Source organism: Urocitellus parryii, chromosome 2 (genome assembly GCF_045843805.1).
Source record: "Urocitellus parryii isolate mUroPar1 chromosome 2, mUroPar1.hap1, whole genome shotgun sequence".
In the NCBI taxonomy this organism is placed as follows: domain Eukaryota; kingdom Metazoa; phylum Chordata; class Mammalia; order Rodentia; family Sciuridae; genus Urocitellus; species Urocitellus parryii.
This window is the reverse complement of record NC_135532.1, coordinates 120,509,449-120,519,762: the sequence shown is the minus strand read 5'-3', so window position 1 is coordinate 120,519,762 and position 10,314 is coordinate 120,509,449. Positions and strand designations below refer to the sequence as shown.

The 10,314-nt window shown below is 39.7% G+C and overlaps 1 pseudogene; it reads right to left on the bottom strand.

Moving 5' to 3' along the window:
- Positions 1 to 4,978: 4,978 nt before the first annotated feature.
- LOC144253401 (melanoma inhibitory activity protein 2 pseudogene) lies at positions 4,979 to 7,064 on the bottom strand (annotated as a pseudogene).
- Between the last annotated feature and the right edge of the window lie 3,250 nt (positions 7,065 to 10,314).

The following is a 10,314-nucleotide window of genomic DNA, read 5'->3' as shown; positions in this document are numbered from 1 at the left end:
AATTCTGTTCAGGATAATGTAAATTGTTCAGAAAATTGTTTTCTTAGTGCCTGTTTGAGTGTTACATATTTTTTTTTTAGCCATCATTGCCAGAATTCCTATCTTCATCCTACTGCTGGTGAAGACAAAGATAAAACCAAATTACAGCTTCTTTGATTGCTATCACAGTAAACTGTATAAACTGATACATCAATGAATAATAACTTAACAAGTAATGCTCAATCAAGGAGTCAATTTACTTTGCGAGGAAATGGACACATTGATACATTCCTCTACTTTGAACTGCTTGCAGAACTTGTCTGGACTATGTATCACTTGTATGCATTGTGAACTATCTGTTGGTGCAGCGATTTTGGGTAGTGCCAGAGTGATGGTGTAACCAGTGGTACAGTTTTTCCAAAGGAGCCATCATTTGGCTCCTCCCTTCTGCTAGTGATGGTTTAAAATTAGGGGGGCAAAAGAAGTGAGGCAAAGAACCTCACCGCCCCCACTGGTGCATAGGCCTATCCACAACTATGGCTGTATGCTGGACTGGTAGTCAGTGACAAGTAAGATCCAATTGCAGTGGTACCAATCTACAATGGGAGGCTGACGCCTTAAGGTCAGCTCATCCATTGATGGGTAAGGACCATATGTAGTATTGGACAGCCTAACAGGCATGGTCCCTAAGCCACATTGTTTGTTGTTTAATTAAACAGAAGGGGGAGATGTTGAGAGCCAAGGCAGGTCAGAATGAGGCCTGGAATTTGCCAGAGGGAATGTTTGAAAGGTGACTCCTGGGAATCATTGAGATGATGATTTGAGTTAAGCTATATATAATTGCTGTGATGCTGGATTGATTGCATTGTATATTTGACCTTTACTGTAGGGCAACAGGGTGGCTCTTGCTGCCACTGTCGCCCACTACTTTGGAGTTCTTGTAGGGATTCCCAGAGAGTTCCCATTGGTTGGGGAAGTGCCAGAGAAGGGATTTCAGGAGGAGGGATTTCCACTTGGTGTGTGATGTGTCCTGGGGGATGGGCCGCATTGGTGGCATTGGCAGAAAAGGGCGCATGCACTGCCAGAGAGAGTTGAAATAAAGTTGTTGCTGTTTGAACTTATAAGGTTTTGTGGCAGCTTGGTTGTTCATGCCCAGTCAGACTGTGGCACTGCCTTTCCAAATCAATAAAGTCACCTGTTTCTAAAAACATGTCCACAGGTGTTTGAAGATACTGCCTCCAATTCCTTTTTGTCTGCCCAGAACAAAAGTCTGTCCAATATGACCACCAAAGTAAAAAATCCCCCCCCCCACGCAAGCAAACTCTAGCAATAGAAATCCAGTCACTCGGTGGGAGTGGTTGTGAGTAGAAAGTCTCAAGCAAGCACTGCATTAATGGTGGATTTGGACCACAGACCTCACAGGGGTTTTTTAACTCTTTAATAATTTTAAAAGGAATTACCGAGTCGAGGTGAACATGCTGGTCCTGATCATTAACCTGTTGAAGAACTGGAAAGAGTTGAAAGTCACTAGTATCTTACCCAGCTTCCTGTGCCTTTCTAATTCCCCACTGGAACAGAGTAAGTAATGTCATCGCCATCTCACAGTATCTATTAAAATTCCCCCTTTTAACAGACAATGGCTGAATTCAAATGGACGCGGAAGGTGCTGTTAAGCATAGCCTGTTAAAATTCCCTGGAAAATCCTGGACTTCATAGTTTGATTCCTCTCCCTCAGATTGTGATTCCTCCATGGATTCTTTCCTGTTGCCATCTTGAATCTGAGCTTGTAAGTCTCCTGCAGGAGGACTTTCTATCTCTCTATGAATCTCCTCTGGATTCTCCTCTCCAGAAGAAGGACCTTCTATCCCCCATGGAGGCCCTCTCTCTATGGTATTCTTTCAGACTACTCCCATTTGATTTAGGCAAGCCTAGGTTTTTTACTTTCGGGTTTGCCCCCAAGGTTTTTTGTTGGAATATAATTTGTTTTAGTCTATAACTGGTTAGAGGAAAAGACTTTTCCTTAGCCTCAGGCAATTTTTCTATTTGAATAGACTCAAAGGCTCTCTGAATACCTTTCAATAAATCTTCAGGGGGCCAGGGACTATGCTCCATGTAATCAAAAAGACAGATCTCTAAAGCAGGTCAAACCTTTTGAATATTCTCAAAATTTCCAGTTAATTCAATAGAAAGGCAAATTTTATGTAATTTCCTTACTAATTTGTCCCACATATGGAAATTTGGTGAATCTTGGTCACAAAACTTAGGGCAAAATTCACTTACAACCTTTAAGAATTGTAGCAACTGAGTCTTTTAACTTGCTTTCCCTTCTGATTCATTATTGTCTCTAAAAGAGTCAAATACATATCTTTATCAGTAGAAGATGAATTCCCCATCATTAAGTTTTTTTTAAGTCCCTTCTTTCCAAAACTGCTTGGTATTTCTGTGACCCTAAAAATTGTCACTAAACTGCATGTGTAGAGCATGCTCTCTAAGTCAACCTAGTGGATTTAACTTCTGAACCTCACTAAAGGGCGCCACCTCTACCATTCAACCAGCACTGGCTTCATTAAAGAAGGTTCGATTCATGAGTAAATGGTAGGTAGTTCTAAATGAAAGAGACAAGACTCTAATTACCTTTAATACCAGCTCTGGGAGGGCTTCTCCTAGCTCCCACTGCCAGCTACCAAATGCGGTAACGAGGTTTACTGAAGAGGCTAGCAAGAAGGAGAACATGCCAGGGAGTGGACTTTTATTGAGAAACAAAAAATTCCAGGGAAAATCCCATCCAATGAAGGTTAAAGGGGGCAGCAGCCCAAGGTCAGGGGCAATGATTGGGTCTTTGGGGCAGTGTCCAGACACGCCTCTGCACTGATAAGCCCTCCGACCTGGAGAAGGATGGGGAAATCTCTGAAACAGCTGTGTCTAAACGCCTCTCACCCAGCCATGGAGGTAACTCAAATCACATGTGAGGATGGCCTCCCACAAATATTGTTTTGTTTTACTTAACTGTCATTTACAGAGTTGGAAGCTGATTTAGTAAGTGGTGTTTTGTTTAGAACAGCCTTTCACCTTTTTTCTCTTAAAGTAAAATGTTGTTAGAGTACTGTATCATGGTATTTCGCTATATCCGTTCGGATTTAAACCTGAAATTAGATTCTTTCAAGTTGACTGCTATAACATTTGAACTATACGAGAAAATACTCACCAATAGTAGCTAGGGCAAAAGTAGTTCTGGATAACAGTGAGTGATTATCAGTTCATTTTATACAGACCAGGACTGTTGAACTTTCATCCACTCGCTTAGAGAAAGTAATATTTTATGCTGGCAAGTAAGGACTGATTTGACAACCAGTGTGACTCTTGAGGGAAAACAGAATTATTAGATTTATTAAAAGTGTAGACTTTCTTTTGCAAGACCCGAATTTTTTTCATTTCTATTAATTTTGGGCTCAACTATCAGGCAGATTCTTCACTGTGCTTCAAATGTTTTAATAGAGATGCTTCCTATTTTTAAGAAGGAGGTTATACTACTGCATTCATTTTAGGTTTAAATGTATACTTTAAACACATGCACACACACATTTAGAGAGCATATTTAACATTTGAATAAAGCTTTAACTATAGTTAGGCTATTTTTAATACATGTTCCTTCTTGGTCTCTATTGGGTAATACTTGTTCAAAGTGTTCTCTGTGTATTGTTGCAGGTTGGCCAATTGTCACTTGTTGGCAATGATATAGAAGTTGAAAGTGAGCAGTTCAAAAAACTTAAAGTAGTTTAGCAGAGTCATTTTATGACTATCAAATCTAAGAATACCAAAAGCTGAGAATTATGTGTCTGATTCTTGTTTCAGTGTCCTAATAATTCATGTGTATTTTACAAATATCTCCCCAAAAACCAAAGACTAGGTAAACCTTTATCAATGAACCACAACCAAATGCAATTCTAAATTTCATGAAAATGGGCATAAAATATAAAAGACAGGAACTGGGGTTGTGGGTCAGTGGAACAGCACTCACTTAGCACATGCAAGGTAGAGTAGGATCCTCAGAACCACATAAAAATTAATTGATTGATTGAGTGATGAATTAATTAAAGGTAGAAGAAGAACTCAAAGATGAAGAACACAAAGAAAAATAGGTAGAAGAAGAAAAAGAAGGAGGAGGAGGAGGAGGAGGAGGACGAGGAGGGAGGAAGAGGAAGTTATCAAGATGACTCAGGAAAAATGGGAACAGAGTGAGTTTAAATTGTGGTTTCCAATTCCAAAATGTTTCCTGAGAACTGCAACTTTCTTTGTATTTGAGCTCTCCTACTTCCATGACATGTTTAGTAGTGTTTCTGGTTTACTCTTATATGCTCTAGTTATTGTTTTATGGGAAAACTAGTTGACATGCCCCACAAGACTGAAAATCAATGAAAATCTTTCATTAAGCATAAAGTTCCTTTCACATTTGCTACAATCATAGTAAATACACTTCTTTGTATAAAGGGACTGCCTTTGTTGGGCATTTAAAATATCCCCAAAGGCTAGATGACATACATGAAAATCTCATTGTTGGGGCTGGGGATGTGGCTCAAGAGGTAGCACGCTCGCCTGGCATGCGTGCGGCCCGGGTTCGATCCTCAGCACCACATACCAACAAAGATATTGTGTCCGCCGAGAACTAAAAAATAAATATTAAGAATTCTCTCTCTCTCTCTCTCTCTCTCTCTCTCTCTCTCTCTTTTAAAAAGAAAAAAAGAAAATCCCATTGTTGTTTATAGAATAGTGGATTAATCAAATTCAATGCTGTAATCTTTAGAGTAAAATAGAATGGAAATAATTTACTCATAGTATCATATTTAAACCATCTTTATTTCCAAAATACTATCCTAAGAATTATAGTTTTATTTAGCTTCAATCAGAGCAAAAGTATAATCACTTACTTAAGTAAAAGAAATTACTTAAAAACTAAAAATGAGAGGTAAGTCAAATTACTTTTGAAGAGAGATCAAAAACATCAGGTTTCTTGTTGATGTTCAGTAGCAGGCTCACTTGAAGGTGAAATGAAACCTGATGGGCACTCACTTCTACTTTCAGAATGCGGGGGTGGGGGGAGGAAATCCAGCTCTTGGGGGAAGGTCATGAGGAAAATACCTCCATTCATAGACATCTGGCATTGGAAAAAATGGAGGGGGTGGTGGGCCCTGTGGAAAATAATCTTGAGGTGCCCCATACCTGTTTCCTGGAGGAGGCAGAGGGAAAAATGGTCCTCTTCTCATGAACTGACTCCTGGGGTCCACAGGAAACAATTCACCTCTGACTGGAGGGAAAGGTGCCAACAATAAGCCAGAGCCAATAGCTTGGTTTTCAGCAGGGAGAGATGAATTGGGCACATTGGAATCATCAAGATTGATTTTGGTCTCCTTTCTACTGGATTGACTTTTTGAAGACATAGGCCCATCCTCTTTATCCAAAGAAGGCAGATTAGAAACTCTGAGTTCTGCTGGTTGTGATGGTCTACCATAATTCGAATAACATCCACCTTGCCAAGGAGGACCCAATGGTGAGGGACCATTGGGGGAATGCTTTCTGCCCAATGCTGCATTTGAAACACCAAGTGCACAGGGATCTTCCTCTACAAGTTCAAATTGAAGCTTCCTTTCAGTTAACTTTTGTCTATTGCGAGCGTTTTGTTTCATGAAATAATGGAGGTTTCTTTCAGCAATCCAAGCCGCCAACTCACTCTCATGTGCTTTTTTCTCAGAGTAAATAATCTTCCCCTGACAGGACTGAATGGTTCTCTCCAATTCTTCTTTAAGATATTTGGCTCGCTTTCTGTAGGTCTCCAGCTCTTCTCTTGTATGGCCCATCTCTTCTTTGACCTTGGAAAGTTTCTCCTCTTGCTCCACCCGGTAATTTTCCTCTACTCTGAGTTTCCCATGGAGTTTCATCATATTTTCTTGATAGCATTCCATCATGACTTTAAATTTCTCCTGAAGGTTCTCATTCTCACCTTCAAGCTGTGTATTTTCTGACAGCAAGGTTGCCTGTTCAGTCTTCAGACTTCTAATCTGTTCTCTAAGGTCTTCCTTTGTTTTCTCTACTTCAGATAAGAAAGCACACGTTTGATATCTTTGTCCTTCTAAGGTTTCTAAGGAGGCCTTTAGTTTAGCACCATCAACCAGTTTCTTCAAAGCTCCTTTGGGATCATCATCCAAGTGAGCACCAATTCCTGATTCACTCATCATTCCCCATTCCAAGTTCCCAATGTCTGTTTGGGCTCCCTTGGTTGGAGAAGACCTATCTTTCATCTTCAGCAAGCCTTCAGTCAGAGACTCCATGTGATTTTCTTTATCAGTTTGAACTTGTTTGGCATGGAATTGAGAGTCTTCCAATGTGGTGCTCTCTTTACATTGGACACGTCCTTGTTCCCTCCATGCTTCAGTGTCTCCTTGTAAGATAGGTTTCTGACTTTGCTGAAGCTGGGAACTTTCATCCAAGGCTTCCTTCATTGCCAGCTGAAGTCCTTCCTCACTTATTTGAAGCAGTCTCAAGTTTGTTTTAGTTTCAGCTATTTGTAATCTGATTGATTCTGATTCACCTTCAAGGGACTTTATCCTTCTCGATATATCTGCCATGATTTCATCCTGTTTACAATGTTTGGCCTTTTGTTCTTCTAGCTCTTTTTCTAGAAAGAGTTTGGACCTATGCAGCTTTTCATAGGTTGCCTCCAAATTTGGGACGTCTCTTGGACCCTTCTCAGAACTGCTGCCCTTTAAAGTTGACTCTAAGCCTTCAAGCTCTTTTTGAACAAGGCTAACTTTTTCAAGTAGTTCACATTTTTCTTCAATTCTTCCAGAAAGTTTTAAAGCCAGCTGTTTTTCTCTTCCCAGATAAAGCCTGCTTCTAACACACTGAAAACTTCTCCACAAAAACAAGAGAAGAGCAAAACATCCAAGAGCTCTCCACATCACCAACTCCCAAGGAACACCATAAGGATTAGGGCCTGGCTTCATGTCTTCAGACAATGCTGCCAAAACCCTGCCTACTTCTTCCAGGACCACCCGCTAATATGGCTGTGGGGCAGTCCTTGGTGTCTTCATCAAGCTAAGTTGGCTTTGGCTCTTGCCACCACAACCACAGCCTGCCCAGGCAGGCCAATGTAGGCTGTGAACACTCAGGTGTTTGGTGAGGAACTCAAACCTGCACCAGGCAACGGAACAGACCACTGAGAACCCCTGCAAGGGGGGGGTTGTGACGGTGGGGAGCTGGAGTGAAGGACTCCCAGGAGCCTTGTGGTGCTCAAGTGCCCATCAGGGTAGTCTTGGTCCCTTCCTTCCCTAACCAGTGCATCCTCAAGTGCCACGGGTTCAGGTCCCTTCCACTCCAGCCAGAGAGGAGTCCTCTCTATGCCTCCCACCCCTGAGTTTGGTTTAGGCCAGGCCAAGGTGGAGCTTCTTAAGTTTCTATACAGTCATAATACCACTCAGATTGATGTCATGCAAATTCTAAAGCTTTCTAAACTGTCTCAACAGATATTATGTCATATATTTATATTTGTACTGCTTGCCCTTTTGCTTTAATGACCCATTGCTTTCCCTGCTTTTGTTCTCTCCTTTTTTTCTTCCTTTCTTCCTTCCTCCTTCCCTTTCTTCATTTTTTCCTTTTTTTCTTCCTTCTTTACTTCCTCCCTTCTTCCCTCCCTTCCTTCTTTTTCCTCCCTTCCTTCCCTTTTCTTTTCTTGCAGTATTGGGCTTTAAAATCCAAGGCCTTCTGCATGCTAGGCCATCCAACTACCACTCAGTTATATCCCCAGACCTGCTGACTCTTTCTAGGAAGGTCATTTGAATTATTTCTAAAGGAGAAAACTCTCATGATACACTTCTTTCTTTCTTTCTTTCTTTTATTCTTTCTTTTTTTAAAGCTGGGTTAATGACTTATTTTTCCTTTTTAAAGTTTACCCATGACATTGTTTTTATTAAATTTTATTTTTTATACAGCAAGCAACCATAAAAAGTAAACAACTGGTTAAATAAGAACTGTTATTTTTGATCATTGTACTGTCATTTTCTTACTTTATTTTTAAAATTTTTTAGTCACACATGACAGCAGAATGTATATTTACATAGAATACATACATGGATTGTACATATATCAATCATATTGTCTATTCTATTCTGCTGCCCTTCCTATCCTCCTTACTCCTCCCCTCCTCCCCCATCCTTTCTGTCTATCCAATCTAATGTGACACACTTTTTTTCTTTTTCTCATTAGAACATCATATATGTATTCTGTATAACAATGTGCTTCTCCTTGCATCTTCTGTGCAACTTTCTTTCTCCCTCTTTTTCCCTCCCACCTTTCTTCCCTATTTACTGGTAGTCTTCTTCTCATGCTCTTTCTCCCTATCCCATTTTGAGTCACCCCCCTTATATCAGAAAAGACATTTGGCATTTGTTTTTCAGGGATTGGCTCACTTCACTTAGCATAGTCTGCTCTAACGCCATCCATTTGACTGCAAATGCCATGATCTTGTTATTTTTTAGTGCTGAGTAATATTCCATTGTGTATAAATGCCATATTTTTTTAATCCATTCATCTATTGAAGGGCATCTGGTTTGGTTCCACATTCTAGCTATTGTGAATTGTGCTGCTATAAACATTGATGTGGCTGTGTCCTGTAGTATGCTCTTTTTAGGTCTTTTTGCTCTAGCCCGAGAAGGGGAATAGCTGGGTCAAATGGTGGTTCCATTCCCAGCTTTCTAAGGAATCTCCATACTGCTTTCCAAATTGGGGCACCAATTTGCAGTCCCACCAGCAAGGTATGAGTTTACTTTTTTCCCTGAAACCTCGACAGCACTTATTGTTGTTTGACTTCATAATGGCTGCCACTCTTATTGGAGTGAGATTCTATCTTAGAGTAGTTTTAATTTGAATTTCTCTGATTGCTAGAGATGGTGAGCATTTCTTCATGTATTTGTTGATTGATTGTATATCCTCTTCTGAGAAGTTTCTGTTCAAGTCCTTGGCCCATTTGTTGATTGGGTTATTTTGTTGTTGTTGTTGTTTAACTTTTTGAGTTCTTTGTATACTCTAGAGATTGATCTCTATCTGATGTTTGAGGGGTAAAAATTTGTTCCCAGAATGTAGGCTCCCTATTCACCTCAGATATTATGTTTCTTGCTGAGAAAAAACTTTTTAGTTTGAATTTGTCCCATTTGTTGATTCTTGGTTTTAACTCTTGTGCTATAGGTGTCTTATTAAGAAATTTGGGGCCTGCTCCCACGTGATGAAGATTAGGACCAACTTTATCTTCTTTTACATACAGAGTCTCTTTTCTGATTCCTAGCTCCTTGATCCATTTTGAGTTGACTTTTGTGCATGGTGAGAGAAAGGGATTCAATTTCATTTTGTTGCATATGGATTTCCAGTTCTCCCAGCACCATTGTTGAAGATGGTATTCTTTCTCCATTGCATGGTTTTAGCACCTTTGTCTAATATAAGGTAGTTTTAATTTTGTGGATTTGTCTCTGTGTCCTCTATTTTGTACCCTTGGTCTGCCAGCCTGTTTTGGTGCCAGTACCATGCAGTTTTTGTTACTATTGCTCTATAGTATAGTTTAAAATCTGGAATTGTGATACCACCAATTTCACTCTTCCTGCTTAGAATTACTTTAGCTATTTTGGGTCTCTTGTTTTTCCAGATTAATTTCATGATTGCTTTTTCCATTTCTGCAAGAATGTCTTTGGGATTTTGATGGGAATTGCATTGAATGTGTAAAGTGCTTTGTGTAATATGGCCATCTTAATAATATTAATTCTACCAATCCATGAGCAAGGTAAATCCTTCCATCTTCTAAGGTCTTCTTCTATTTCTTTCTTCAGGGTTCTGTAGTTTTCATTGGATAGCTCTTTCATCTCTTTTGTTAAGTTGATTCCCAGGTATTTTTTTTTTTTGAGGATATTGTGAATGGAGTAGTTGTCCTCATTTCCATTGCAGAGAACTTGTCACTGATATACAGAAATGCCTTTGATTTATTGATATTGATTTTATATCCTGCACTTTGCTGGATTCATTTACTAGTTCTAGAAGTCTCTTGGTTGAATTTTTTGGTCTGTTAGGTATAAGATCATGTCATTGGCAAATAGTGCTAATTTAAGTTCTTCTTTTCCTATATTTGTGCCTTTAATGTCTTTCATCTGTCTAATTTCTCTGGCTAGTGTTTCAAGAACTATGTTGAATAGAAGTGGTGAGAGAGGGCATCTCTGTCTTGTTCCAGATTTTAAAGGGAATGTCTTCAATTTTTTTCCAATGAGAAAGATGCTGGCCTGATGCTTAGTGTACATAGCTTTT